A 15,000-nucleotide genomic window follows, 5' to 3' on the forward strand; every position below is an offset into this window, starting at 1 on the left:
AACAGTGGGGGGTCATGGTTAACAGTGGGGGGTCATGGTTAACAGTGGGGGGTCAGGGTTAACAGTGGGGGGTCAGGGTTAACAGTGGGGGTCAGGGTTAACAGTGGAGGGTCATGGTTAACAGTGGGGGTCAGGGTTAACAGTGGGGGGTCATGGTTAACAGTGGGGGGTCAGGGTTAACAGTGGGGGGTCATGGTTAACAGTGGGGGGTCAGGGTTAACAGTTGGGGGTCATGGTTAACAGTGGGGGGTCATGGTTAACAGTGGGGGGTCAGGATTAACAGTTGGGGGTCAGGGTTAACAGTGGGGGGTCATGGTTAACAGTGGGGGGTCAGGGTTAACAGTGGAGGGTCATGGTTAACAGTTCAGGGTTAACAGTTGGGGGTCATGGTTAACAGTGGGGGGTCATGGTTATCAGTGGGGGGTCAGGGTTAACAGTGGGGGGTCAGGGTTAACAGTGGGGGGTCATGGTTAACAGTTGGGGGTCATGGTTAACGAGCCCAGCTGTCCATCAGAACCGACCGTTTTAAACACCAACATCTCCAGGTAGCCAAACTCTGCGGTGGCGTTCCGCACCGCGGCGCTGCTCAACCCTACAACCAGATTCTAGCAGCAAAATGAACGTCAAAAAGGATCCAAACAACTCACTGCTGAATGTGGTGAGTCCATATCAAGTCTTCATCGAGTTTCGGGGCATTAAGGGAAACCGCTCCACTCCAGCCCTGCTAGCCAGCATCTTCCAGCAGCGCCCCCCGGTGGCTGGATGACTGAACAGGTTACAGGCGTGGTGGCAGTTATCCGTTTCCCCTCCAGTAACGGTTTCAGCAGCTGGAGGTTCAGAGTTTCACCAGGCTGCTGATCCAGGTCACGACCTTTCCTCCCACAGAAACCAGTCGCTGCAGCACTGGGAACCTCCGGGTCAGTGGGGGGTCTGACCCGGAGCTGCTGGTCTTCCTCTCAGCAGTTTGTGGAGAACTTGAAGATCCGGGTAGCTGGAGACGACCCGGACCTTCGTGTCCCGGAGAGACGTCCAGATGGCGCCGGAGAGGAAGACGAGTCTGACTGAGGAAACGAACTGAGAAACGTGTCTGAAGTCTCCTACGTGTTGTGATGAAGGTTTGACCTCTGACCTCCTGCTGATTCACGAGCATCAGCTCCACTCAGAACCAGTGACTCACAGGATGTTTCTTCTAAAACGTTGCTGACATTTTAAAGTCGCCTTTAAATGAAAAGTGTTTTTATTTTTTCCTTGTTGAAATAAACAAGGACAGAAACCGGATCAGAACCGGCACCGGCGGATACAGAACTGGACCCTGCTGAGCCGTGTGTGTGTCAGATATGACTGCATTCAGCTGAACATCTAAAGCTGAGACACTCTGGACCGGTGGGTCCGGACCTCTGGTTCTGGTTCTGACTGACCGGATGTGATCCTGCAGATCCACTTGGACTCAGCCTTGTCCTCCTGCAGGACGCTCAGCTGATTCTCACGGATGAATAAAAGCAGACGGTGAGGTCAACCTGTGGCTGATGTGGTTCTGGTCCGGTTGGTTTTAAGTCCAGAACCCTTCGGGCCGCAGAGGGCAGGACGTCCGCGGCCCGTCGGTGTAACCATCAGGTTTTAAAACTCGGCGCTGTTCACATCAACAGTAAGGCTGAGAGACGTCCAGGCTGGGCGTCCAGCTAGCTCATCCAACTGGACCGGGTCCATCTGGTCCATCCAACTGGACCGGGTCCATCTGGTCCATCCAACTGGACCGGGTCCATCTGGTCCATCCAACTGGACCGGGTCCATCCAACTGGACCGGGTCCATCTGGTCCATCCAACTGGACCGGATCCATCCAACTGGACCGGGTCCATCTGGTCCATCCAACTGGACCGGATCCATCCAACTGGAGCGGCTTCTTCTGGTCCATCCAACTGGACCGGGTCCATCTGGTCCATCCAACTGGACCGGGTCCATCTGGTCCATCCAACTGGACCGGATCCATCCAACTGGACCGGGTCCATCTGGTCCATCCAACTGGACCGGGTCCATCTAACTGGACCGGGTCCATCTGGTCCATCTAACTGGTCTGGGTCCACCTAACTGGACCGGGTCCATCTAACTGGTCCGGGTCCATCTGGTCCATCCGACTGGACCGGATCCATCCAACTGGACCGGGTCCATCTGGTCCATCCAACTGGACCGGATCCATCCAACTGGACCGGGTCCATCTGGTCCATCCAACTGGACCGGATCCATCCAACTGGACCGGCTTCTTCTGGTCCATCCAACTGGACCGGGTCCATCTAACTGGTCTGGGTCCATCTAACTGGACCGGGTCCATCTAACTGGTCCGGGTCCATCTGGTCCATCCAACTGGACCGGGTCCATCTGGTCCATCTAACTGGTCTGGGTCCACCTAACTGGACCGGGTCCATCTAACTGGTCCGGGTCCATCTGGTCCATCTAACTGGTCCGGGTCCATCTGGTCCATCTACTGGACCGGGTCCATCTGGTCCATCCAACTGGACCGGGTCCATCAGGAAGGTGGGAAATTAAGGAATCTATCACGAGAACTTCCACCAATCAGATCTGCAACATGCAGCCCCCAGCAGCAGGTCATCCTGACGACAGCCAATCAGAGAGCAGGAATCACGGCGCTGAACGATGAAATGATTCATCAGGACTAATGGAACAAGTTCAGCTGAGAGGAGATCAGGAAGACAATTAAATGTGACATTTAACAAATGTGAGCGTCTGGAAGGAGGAGAGGAGTCTGCAGGAACAGAACCTCACAGAACCAGCCTGTAAGGATCCATCAGAACCATGTTGGGCCACCAGGAGGGTAAATGCTGGTCTAAGCCGCTGTTAGCTTAGCCGTAGTAAATGCTAAATGCCACTCGCAACATGGCGTTTTGGAGGCAGTTCATGTTTATTCCATACACGTGTTGCGTCCTGCTGCTCAAGATATGAATTCATGACTTTATTATCGTCATTTTAAAGCCCAGAACTCGTCTGTGGATCTGGATGTGTTTAACTGGCAGCCTTTAACTAGGCCGTTTCCAGATGTTTAGAATCATTTCATCAACTGATCATTTCACTGAACTGGTTTTCTACAACTTTTAGAAAATAATAGGAAGAGAGCAGCAGATGTGGAAACTCAGCTGTGATTTCTGTGAAACATGTTGCTAGGCAACAGGACGTATGCTGACTCATCTACATAATGACCTTCATGGATGTCTTCAATGTTGAATTCAGATAAACGATGATAAAAAGTTCATGTCTGAGCTCCATTTCTATCTGCAAATGCTGAACTGGTTCTAAACCAGTTCAGCATGAACTGGTTTAGAACCAGTTCCAGTTGAGGAAGAACCGGGTCCACATGGCTCCAGGCTCAGAGGAAGATCTGATGAAATGATGTTCAGATTGTAATTAGTGCTCTGCTCCTCCAGGCTCCTCCATGTTTGTGTTTAGAAGCAGGACTGGACCTGAGCAGGTTCTGACCCAGTCGATGTCTGAGCTGAAGCTCGGAGTCACGATTTATTCATATTTCATCATCAGCTGCCAGGTGATGTCATCAAACTTTAACCAGGCAGAGGAAGACGATCCCTGCTGTTGCCATGGCAGTTAACGAGGCTGTTAAGATCAGAGCCAATCAGAGCCGAGGAAGGGAACCTCCACCACCCTGCTGCACAACGCAGCGACGGAAGGTTCTGGTTCTGATCCGCTCCAGCGGGCCTGAGGGGTTTCAAAGCGCCGGTGACTCAGACGGACGTTAGTCGCTGTGATCGCAGGTCGGGTCGGTTCTGATGGCGGTCCGGGTCGAGCCAGCGTTCATCTTCATACAAGGTTCATTATATTATTATTTGAAGCAGTTTAATTGAATTATATTCAGAGTTCAATGGTCGGTTTCATGTTTTCTCTGCGGCGGCAGGTTTACTGACTGTTGAAGCGTTTTATTTTCTGCTCTGAAAATATCACAGCGACAGATAATCATGTTTCACTGCATCAAACAGGATTTACTCAACAGATCAACAGAACAATCTGCAGCAAAACCAGCAACCAGAGAACCAAACGCCTCAAAACCAGCGGATCTGGTGAAAACCGTGAAAACCGTGAAAACCGTGAAAACCAGTGGATCGGGTGAAAACCAGCAGATCAGGTGAAAACCGTGAAAACCGTGAAAACCAGCGGATCAGGTGGAAACCAGCTGAAGGCCAGAAGGTTTTTTCTGTTTGCTGATTTATTCTGACCTGAAGCAGCAAACAGCAGGCGGCTCTTCATCCAACACTGTGGCCCCTGAAAGGCCTCAGCAGCTGCAGCTGAAATGTTGATTGATGGCGTTAACGCCGGGCTGCGTGGCCAATCAGAGGGTCTGATGCTGGTCCACATGAATTCCTGCCGTTTTGACTCTGGTTCCATTAAACATCAACCTGGAGACGTTTTGGACTGATGGAGTGTTGGAGTCAGAAACATAGGAGTTGTTATGACATCATCATAAAGCCTCAGGGATGGCAGCTGGTTGGTGATTGGACAGCAGACTGCGGCCCTCCGTGATGTCACTGATGACATGGAGTCTCTATGGTTGATGGGACTCTAAAGATGCAGAGCTGGAGACCTCCTGTCGGTGTGTCCAGCTCTGAGTTATGAGATGATGAAGCTCTGGACTGTGATGGAGCTGCAGCCCCAGAAAACACCAACTGGACACCAACTGGAAACCAACTGGACAGCAACTGGACACCAACTGGACACCAACTGGACAGCAACTGGACAGCAACTGGACACCAACTGGACAGCAACTGGACACCAACAGGACACCAACTGGACACCAACTGGACACCAACTGGACAGCAACTGGACACCAACTGGACAGCAACTGGACAGCAACTGGACAGCAACTGGACACCAACAGGACACCAACTGGACAGCAACTGGACAGCAACTGGACACCAACTGGACAGCAACTGGACACCAACTGGACACCAACTGGACACCAACTGGACACCAACTGGACAGCAACTGGACACCAACTGGACACCAACTGGACAGCAACTGGACAGCAACTGGACACCAACTGGACACCAACTGGACAGCAACTGGACAGAAACTGGACACCAACTGGACACCAACTGGACAGCAACTAGACAGAAACTGGACAGCAACTGGACAGCAACTGGACACCAACAGGACACCAACTGGACACCAACTGGACACCAACTGGACAGCAACTGGAAACCAACTGGACACCAACTGGACACCAACTGGAAACCAACTGGACAGCAACTGGACAGCAACTGGACACCAACTGGACAGAAACTGGACAGAAACTGGACAGCAACTGGACACCAACTGGACACCAACTGGACAGCAACTGGACAGAAACTGGACAGCAACTGGACACCAACAGGACACCAACTGGACACCAACTGGACACCAACTGGACAGCAACTGGACAGCAACTGGACACCAACTGGACACCAACTGGACAGCAACTGGACAGAAACTGGACAGCAACTGGACACCAACTGGACACCAACTGGACACCAACTGGACACCAACTGGACAGCAACTGGACAGAAACTGGACAGCAACTGGACACCAACTGGACACCAACTGGACAGCAACTGGACAGAAACTGGACAGCAACTGGACACCAACTGGACACCAACTGGACACCAACTGGACACCAACTGGACACCAACTGGACACCAACTGGACACCAACTGGACACCAACTGGACAGCAACTGGACACCAACTGGACACCAACTGGACACCAACTGGACAGAAACTGGACAGAAACTGGACAGCAACTGGACACCAACAGGCTCAGTTCTTCACTGCATCCTGGTAAAACGTGTCGACCAATCAGAGAACCCAACAGAAAGGCAGAGGCGGCTTCAGATAGACCCAGAGAAACTGGAATCATTGAAACAGACGAGGCGACAGCAGCTGAGTCTGTGGCCAAAGAGAGAGGAAGTGGACGTACCTGGTACCGGAGGAGCTGCAGGTTCGGTCAGCAGAGCTGAGAACGGCCTCCAGCCTGGACAGACCGAGTTACAGCTGCGGCCCTTTTGACTCTATCGCCCCCTGCTGCCACGACGCCAGCATCTCGGTCTCTGAGCTGAACTTCAGCCTCCAACAGCTTTCTACTCGGGGCTTTTCTAGATTTTCCTGCTAACTTCTGGTCCAGACTGAGGCATGAATCTACTGATAAACTCTTTAATCACACTGGATCTTCAGGGCTGTTTTTGGTGACCTTTATTTGACAGAGTTCACAGGAAAGCAGGTTGTGAGACGTGCAGCAAAAGGTCGGGACTCGAACCTGCGACGGGCCGGGTGCGCAGCGCCCCCTCCAGCCCGTCGGGTGGAGCTGCAGTCGGTGCGGCTGGCTCACAGCCCACATTTATCATTATTTAACATGTAGCACGATGCTGATCGACAGCGCTAAGACCCTCCCCTGGCTCTGATTGGTTGATTTGATGTGAGCGGTGCAGTTCTTCAGCGGGAGGAGGGGAAGGAAATCCATCTTTTTACAGATTAACTGTCATGATAACCTGACAGTTTAGCAAATAATCATTTTTATAGAGATGAGGCGCCGCAGCTTCAGAGTCGTGTAAACGCGATATAAAATATTAGATTCATGAAATATTGAAGAAAGCTCGACCAGCCGTCCATCATGAAGCCGATTTTATTCCCATGTTTTGAAGCTGAAAGCTGAATGTTTGGCTCTTTGGTCCCAGATGTGAGGAGCAGCAGGTTCCTGCTGCAGTCGGACCATCAGAACCTCCCATCATCAGAACCTCGCTCCACTCAGCGGTTCTGCCTGGAAGCTCATCAGACGTTTAGAGACCAGAGCAGAACCTGATCATCCTGGTTTCATTTGCTCCAATCTCGTCTGGACCACCACACGGAGAAAATCTGGACCTCAGATGAAAGCTCAGACCAACTGGACCCACCAGAACCTCTGAAGAGGAGCCATGAGCTGGGTCTGGTTGGTTGGCGTCCAGCCTGTAGAACGGCCTAGTCAAAGCTCAGGTCCGCCAGGACAGCTTCAGGCTCAGAGACTGGACTCACCTGGCCGTCATCCAGCACAGAGGTCAACCCTTCCGGACCCCTGAAGCCAGAGAGCAGGAGGCCGGTTCAGGTCCGACTCACTGATTCTCATTTCTAGCAAATCAGATGAAAACGATTTAAAGCCAAAGACGGAGGCAGAGCTGGAAACGGTCAGACAGGAAAGTCCGTCAGCAAACACCAGCTCAGCTCCGAGCGACAGCCGGAAACGGCAGCATGGAGGAGCATGGAGGCTCTTAAAGAGACGGAGGCCGATTTCACATATGTGATAAGTCATGTTTGATAGAAATGGTATTTTCATGACACCTGAAGGTGACATAATTACTGGACTGAGCTGTAAAACATGATACTGGCCCTTTAAGACAAATGTCCAGTTGACCCGACGCCGTTATGGTTAGGGTTAGGGAGGAAAATCTCTGGCGGTCCGAATCAAACCGAGCTGATCGAACGGCTCGTCTCTCCTGAGTGCAGCAGGAGGAGAGTTGATGCCGGGTGAAGATCTCTGGACCCACTGAGTCATCCAGCACCTCCTCCTCCCCCCTGCAGCCTCTCGCCAAGCCGCAGGCTCCGCCCTCAAGGAGACGCAGGAGGCAGAAGAGGAGCCTGACAAACGGATGTGAGTGAACACGGGCAGAGCAGCAGAACAAATGACACAGATGAGTTTCCTGCACCGACACGCCGTTATCTGATAGATGACTAATAAACACGCAGAGGAGGAGGCGTGAGAGATGGAGTGTGATTAGAAGAGACAGTGGAAGCCGGCTGGGAGAACGAGCCATGCAAATGATGAGCAAAAATAGATGTGCTGCAGAGCTGCTGCCCCCCCACAGCTGCTGTATCTGGCTCCTCTCGCCTCCTGCTGTGCGTCTTTCTCTCTGCTCAACTTCCTCCAGAGCGTCTCAGCAGAGGCATCAGGATCCTCTCAGGCTGCAGACCCACCAGACGCTTTGACCCCCAGATGGCATCGCTAACGTCTCGCTTAGCGGCGCCTCAGCTAAACCTCAGGGGCAACACAGCCCCCTCTGATCCACAGAACCCCCGACCCACCAGGACCGGACCCGTGCCGGCTGTAACGGAGGCCAAGGGCCGGCTCTGTCCTCACAGCGTCCTCATCACAGAGTCAGCGCAGAGCTGTTGCCATGGAAACACCGTCAGCCTCTCACCCCGGGTCGACCGGACCCTTCGGATCCAACCCGGCTTGGTTCAGGCCGTTCCTCTGCAGCGAGTCCAGGGTTCAGGTCGGTCCAGAGTCCAGAGGAGTTCAGGACCTGCTGCAGGTCTGACGCGATGCCATCAGAGGTTCTGCCGGGTCAGCATCTGGACCACAGCCCGAGTTCTGGCTGAACATCTACAGGGCGAGGAGATCAGAACCAGACCGGTGACTCACTGGACCTCCACAGGCTTTTCATAAAACCTGATGGGACCCGGATGGTGGAAATGTTTCTGTGCTGCAGCTTTGGGTCCCACATCCTCTACGTTCCCGCCTGGCATCACCGTCTGAGCCAGACATGGACCAGTACTTTAACTACACCGCTTCAACCAGCAGAGAGCTGAACCCTGACCCCCGATGACCCACCAAAGCTCCGGGCCGGAGGACAGCGAGGTTTTCAGGCGGTTCCATCTGATTTCCCAAAAGTTGTTAAATGGGCTAATGGCATGCAGAGCAGGAAGTTTTACTGCTGATGACTGGAGTTTAGTTTCAACTTGGAGCAAACAGGAGAAGTGCTGATGCAAGAATGTGTTAGCATTGGGCTAACAGGCGTCAATGCTCTGCACCTCACACACATTAGGACTTTGAAATGACTTTCATCTACTAAATCCATTTACTAACATTTTCCCAAACCTTAATCAAAACCTAATTCTTACCATACCTCCAAGTCTGACCTCTGACCCCACACCAGGGGCCCCATCAGCCCGTCAGTCTTCAGGAGGCCTGGCAGGCTGCCAGGCTTCATGTGCCGCTGGCGTCTGAGCGCACGCCGTCGTGGCTTGATCTCTGAAGTTGACCTCGGCACATTTCGCTCATGTTGGCTCACATTTATGGACATTTGCATCAAACCCTGTGAGGATCCATGTTTCTTTGTAAAATTCATCAACCCTCCACCACGTTTGCTCTGCTCACGCAGGTTTCCACCGAAAACCTGTCAGCCTGGCCGAGTTTTTATATTTACAGATGACAGGAAATGTCAAAATATTACTAATTATAAGTTACAGGAAAACATGGGTATATATATAATATGGCAAATTATGTTTCAGGATATATACTGGGATATACATACTGGCATATGCTGCCCCCCTCCTGCCACCCCATAAATATTCTTGTGGATCCGGCCCTGTAGCCACGTTAGCGTTTGGTCACATGGCTCCAGTTTTTAAAATCTCATCAGGTTCACCTGCGCTGTGATTGGTCCTTTATGAAGCTTTGTTACTTGAACTAACCCGTCCCTCAGGAACAAACATTTATCTTCTCCATGTCTGAATCCGTTCTCCTCCTCGACCCCAGATGAATAACTGGAAACAGGAAAATCACTGTAGTTACTGAACTGGAACTTTCCAGGTTTTATTTATTTTAAGTCATAGCAAACAGCGTTTAACTGGAGGTCTGAGACTTGGAGTGAGAAGTGAGATGTCTCTCTTTAACGTCTAAATAAGACCATGAAACTCTTACACAGCCCAGCATAGCGACTGTCTTTCATGAGTGATGAGGCCGATCCAGGAAGTAGACAGGGCCGGAGACAGACGGAGGTTTGGACCTTCAGTTAGTGAAGCGGTCCTGAAACTGGAACCTCAACACTGTTGGTTTCAGCTCAGCAGCTAAAGATGAAAACAGTCCAGCTCATGTTTGCTCCGTTTTCCAGAGATGCAGACGTATTTTTACCCCTGCAGAGCGCTGAGCGTACCTCCAGCCCACGCTGCCAACCCGGCTGCCTCTGCATCAAACACCGTCCCACTCATCCTCTCAGACACCGCGAGTCCACCGTCCTCATGTCCCAGTCAGGACGCTGACAACACGCTGCACAGTGTCCCACAGCAGACGTCCGGCCGGCTCACCCGAGCACACTGTGTGTGTCAGATCATGGTAGTGGTGTGTGTGTGTGTGTGTGTGTGTGGTCAGGGCTAAGTGTGTTTTAGAAGCACTCATGCATGCATGAATCCATGTGTCTTTGTTTTCTGTGCTGAATGCTGCCTTCTTTTCACCATGAATCATTCAGCAGAGCCTGCATCTCCTTCAGGGTTTCCTTCATCAGCAGAGTTTTCTGCAGTGGTAAATATCTCTTCCTCTGCGCCGCAACGTGAAGCACACGTGCATTATGTGATAAACTGATGGAGAGACCAGATCTCAGCTTCAACCACAAAGACTGACTGAACAAGAACCGTTCAAACACGAAGCAGAAACTCCACCAGAAAACCTCAATTAGACACAAATTGACCTATTTGTGACTGTTTCCACCATTTCCACCATTTCCAGTGATTCCAGATTCCAGTGATTCCAGATTCCAGTGATTCCCCCCAAGGGTAAATATCTCATGTTATCTTAATCTACTCCACAGCATGAACCTGAAATGGAAACAATAGAAACATTTGTTTCCACTGTTTCCATCGTTTCCACCAGGGGTGGAAATTCGCACCGCCACTGGCCAAAAGCGGGTAAAAATCTGAAGTGGCGTGTAAATTGGAGCAACGCACCTACCACTGTGGTGGGTTGACAATTTGAACAGAAAGAAGACAAAATCTGCCTTGAGTTTGAACTTGTGTCCAGGGGAGGGCTGACTGTCTGGACTACAGACTGATGCATTTACTGTCCTATCTGTCGGCCCTCCGCTGTCATAATTTAACAACAAAAACAACCCCACGTATGTTAAATAGCGTTTTTATCGACCGTGACAGCCCATTGGCTGACTTTATTGACGGCTTAACCAATGGAATCCCTCGGTTCTCCTTGGCCCGCCCCTCCCCTCTAAGGTTATAAATAACGCCATTTCAGCTAACGGCTAACGGTTAGCTGCTAACGGTTAGCTGCTAACCGGAGTCCGAGTAAAGGGAACGGATACGAGGCGGGGCGGGTCAGAAAAACTACAACAAAAGCTAAAAAGCCCATTCAGAAAATGTGTCAAACTAACAGATATGTTAATTACCACACAAACTTTTCCCGCTGGAGCAGAGAAGGAGGGAGAATGAACTATTCGGGGGATTTATTACCGTCAGAGGAGGACGATGAGAAAGACGTGACCAGGGACAGATTGAGGAAGAGTTCAGATTAGCTGCTGCTGCCCGGTAAGAAGGTAGGAAATGTCCCTGAAGAGGGAGAGTTTCATGCAGCTGTGAGTCCGGGAGGGGGAAGCCAGCACTAAGCTAGCAGGAAGTCAAAAACCCGGGATAACGGGAATGATGGCGGCCCGTGGAATTAATACACGTTCCGAGATATTTTAGTAAGAAGAAGAATTGGGAATTTCAATAGAAAACGCAACGGAAAACAAATAGAACAGTTAGAAAACAGTTATTGATGCCATTAAAAAAAATATATTTTATAAAAATGAGACATCTTTAATAATCTGGGGGAGTTGTAGCCAAAATGTGGAAATGTTCAATTTATAACCCAGTTTTTCTCCAAGAGGTGAGTAGACTGTGTGAGATTATCAACCATTTAGCATAATTAGCTTAGCTACAGACTGTTTGCCTCCATTTCACAGCATTTAATGAATTAAGGAAACAAATTACCAACATATTCATATTCATTTAACTTGTCCCTTTTACCACTTAACAGATGAGTCAGTCAGCAGCAGCTCCAACCCACGTCCCTCCTGATCCGTCCTCTCCTGAGTGAAATTAAAGCTGCAGTAACTTTTATATAAATATTTTTTCCACATATTTGTTAAAACTGTCATTATGTTGTGACAGTTTGGTATGAGAGGTAAACTGTGAAAAATCTGTTTCCTCTGCTTTCTCCCAGTGCTGGAAACAACCAGAGGCAGGAGAGTTTTAGTGCTGTCAATCACAACCTCATGTGGTGCTGCTCATCCTCCCTCCCCTCGCTCTGTGCTATTCTGCAGTTAGCATAGCCTGTTGTAAATGTTCAGTTTAGTTAGCATAGCTACCAATGATGGCAGATAAACGGTTTCCTGTAATGATAAGTTGTTTCTCCACCATTAGCACATTTAGCAGTGAGTGAATGAGGATGATTGACAGCACTAAGACCCTCCTCCTGGTTCTGATTGGTTGTTTTGGTCAGAACGGTGCATCACTTTAACCAGTAATTCAGGAAGCAGATGGAGGAGATTGATTGTTTCCACAGATTATCTGTCTCATAACTGCTACATGGTGACAGCTGTAACAAATATGGAGGAAACATGTTTTTATTAAAGTTACAAACTGCAGCCTGAATAAAATGCAGCTACTAGCATGTTTAGAAGTCTGGATAACTTTATGTGTGTTTTGCTCGTTGCTTTAGACTGTTGCTCGTTGGTGGAGACATTTCAGTATCTAAACTAATAGAAAACATTAAACCACCTACTAGCATCCTGGATGTGGACTGTTGGATGATAAATTCATGAGCAGTAAATATTGAGCTGGTATCAGGATTGAACCAAAGAAAGCAAAGCAGATGCAGCCTTTAAAACTGTGACGCTTTTTATGGGTCAGATAACAGCAGCTGGTCAGGGGCCCAATGTCATCTGATGTCAGGGGCCCAATGTCACCTGATGTCAGGGGCCCAATGTCACCTGATGTCAGGGGCCCAATGTCACCTGATGTCAGGGGCCCAATGTCACCTGATGTCAGGGGCCCAATGTCACCTGATGTCAGGGGCCCAATGTCACCTGATGTCAGGGGCCCAATGTCACCTGATGTCAGGGGCCCAATGTCACCTGATGTCAGGGGCCCAATGTCACCTGATGTCAGGGGCCCAATGTCACCTGATGTCAGGGGCCCAATGTCACCTGATGTCAGGGGCCCAATGTCACCTGATGTCAGGGCCCAATGTCACCTGATGTCAGGGGCCCAATGTCATCTGATGCCAGGGGCCCAATGTCATCTGATGTCAGGGGCCCAATGTCATCTGATGTCAGGGCCAATGTCACCTGATGTCAGGGCCCAATGTCATCTGATGTCAGGGGCCCAATGTCACCTGATGTCAGGGCCCAATGTCATCTGATGTCAGGGGCCCAATGTCACCTGATGTCAGGGGCCCAATGTCATCTGATGTCAGGGGCCCAATGTCACCTGATGTCAGGGGCCCAATGTCACCTGATGTCAGGGGCCCAATGTCACCTGATGTCAGGGGCCCAATGTCACCTGATGTCAGGGGCCCAATGTCACCTGATGTCAGGGGCCCAATGTCACCTGATGTCAGGGCCCAATGTCACCTGATGTCAGGGGCCCAATGTCACCTGATGTCAGGGGCCCAATGTCACCTGATGTCAGGGGCCCAATGTCACCTGATGTCAGGGGCCCAATGTCATCTGATGCAGGGCCCAATGTCATCTGATGTCAGGGGCCCAATGTCATCTGATGTCAGGGGCCCAATGTCACCTGATGTCAGGGGCCCAATGTCATCTATGTCAGGGCCAATGTCACTGATGTCAGGGGCCCAATGTCTTCTGATGTCAGGGGCCCGATGTCATCTGATTTCAGGGGCCAGAGGTCCTCTTATGTCAGGGGCCCAATTTCACCTGATGTCAGGGGCCCAATGTCATCTGATGTCAGGGGCCCAATGTCATCTGATGTCAGGGGCCCAATGTCACCTGATGTCAGGGGCCCAATGTCACTGATGTCAGGGGCCCAATGTCATCTGATGTCAGGGCCCAATGTCATCTGATGTCAGGGGCCCAATGTCATCTGATGTCAGGGCCCAATGTCATCTGATGTCAGGGGCCCAATGTCATCTGATGTCAGGGGCCCAATGTCACCTGATGTCAGGGGCCCAATGTCACCTGATGTCAGGGGCCCAATGTCACCTGATGTCAGGGGCCCAATGGCACCTGGTGTAAGGGGCCGAATGGCATCTGATGCAGGGGCCCAATGTCATCTGATGTCAGGGGCCCAATGTCATCTGATGTCAGGGGCCCAATGTCACCTGATGTCAGGGGCCCAATGTCATCTGATGTCAGGGGCCCAATGTCACCTGATGTCAGGGGCCCAATGTCATCTGATGTCAGGGGCCCAATGTCATCTGATGTCAGGGGCCCAATGTCACCTGATGTCAGGGGCCCAATGTCACCTGATGTCAGGGGCCCAATGTCACCTGATGTCAGGGGCCCAATGTCACCTGATGTCAGGGGCCCAATGTCACCTGATGTCAGGGGCCCAATGTCACCTGATGTCAGGGGCCCAATGTCACCTGATGTCAGGGGCCCAATGTCACCTGATGTCAGGGGCCCAATGTCACCTGATGTCAGGGGCCCAATGTCACCTGATGTCAGGGGCCCAATGTCATCTGATGTCAGGGCCCAATGTCACCTGATGTCAGGGGCCCAATGTCACCTGATGTCAGGGGCCCAATGTCATCTGATGTCAGGGGCCCAATGTCATCTGATGTCAGGGGCCCAATGTCACCTGATGTCAGGGGCCCAATGTCATCTGATGTCAGGGGCCCAATGTCACCTGATGTCAGGGGCCCAATGTCACCTGATGTCAGGGGCCCAATGTCACCTGATGTCAGGGGCCCAATGTCATCTGATGTCAGGGGCCCAATGTCATCTGATGTCAGGGGCCCAATGTCATCTGATGTCAGGGGCCCAATGTCACCTGATGTCAGGGGCCCAATGTCATCTGATGGCAGGGGCCCAATGTCACCTGATGTCAGGGGCCCAATGTCATCTGATGTCAGGGGCCCAATGTCATCTGATGTCAGGGGCCCAATGTCACCTGATGTCAGGGGCCCAATGTCACCTGATGTCAGGGGCCCAATGTCATCTGATGTCAGGGGCCCAATGTCATCTGATGTCAG

This window comes from Poecilia reticulata, chromosome 13 (genome assembly GCF_904066995.2).
Source record: "Poecilia reticulata chromosome 13, P_reticulata-male-v2, whole genome shotgun sequence".
Lineage (NCBI taxonomy): Eukaryota > Metazoa > Chordata > Actinopteri > Cyprinodontiformes > Poeciliidae > Poecilia > Poecilia reticulata.